Source organism: Oncorhynchus masou, unplaced genomic scaffold (assembly GCF_036934945.1).
Source record: "Oncorhynchus masou masou isolate Uvic2021 unplaced genomic scaffold, UVic_Omas_1.1 unplaced_scaffold_616, whole genome shotgun sequence".
NCBI classification, from domain to species: Eukaryota; Metazoa; Chordata; class Actinopteri; order Salmoniformes; family Salmonidae; genus Oncorhynchus; species Oncorhynchus masou.
The window spans coordinates 26,706-27,500 of record NW_027012587.1 but is presented as its reverse complement, the minus strand read 5'-3'; positions in this window follow the sequence as shown (position 1 = coordinate 27,500).

The window sequence follows — 795 nt, the reverse complement described above, 5'->3', positions numbered from 1 at the left end:
GGCTTCAGGAGACTGTTTGCAGTGAGACACAACAGTGGCACAACTCTTTTTTTTCCTTTTCTTCTATGGGCCAACGCTGTCTTTCTCATCTCAAAGGGCAAAGGCAACGGCTTGGAGGACTTCCAAACAATTTCAAGGATGGATTGAGAGTTTGTCAAGTGTTGTCAGACAATAGAAATGTCCTTTTTGTGTTTACTTAGCTTAAAAACAAGCAAAACTGAAAGTTGTTCGGTTATAGTTCATATGCCAATAGTGAACCATAATCTACCTTTTGTTTGATTACTTTCTATTGACCATTTCTAAATATTTAATTGTAGGATTTACAAATATATATAATTTAATTTTGACAATATTCAACGTAAGTTTGAATATTTTCTTTTTAGGGATAAACACTGGTCAGAACCAATCATATGAACCCTGGTCAGAACCAATATATGAACCCTGGTCAGAACCAATCATATGAACCCTGGTCAGAACCAATCATATGAACCCTGGTCAGAACCAATCATATAAACCCTGGTCAGAACCAATCATATGAACCCTGGTCAGAACCAATCATATGAACCCTGGTCAGAACCAATCATATGAACCCTGGTCAGAACCAATCATATGAACCCTGGTCAGGACCAATCACATAAACCCTGGTCAGGACCAATCATATAGTGGAGGGGAAAGTCATTTTACCATCTGTTTCATTTAGTGAATAAGTTTTACCCACCTGTTATGGTAGATAAGTGTTTCCTGGTATTAAGTTTTACACATCTATTTACCCCCAGAGCTCACTCTTTTTCTTAC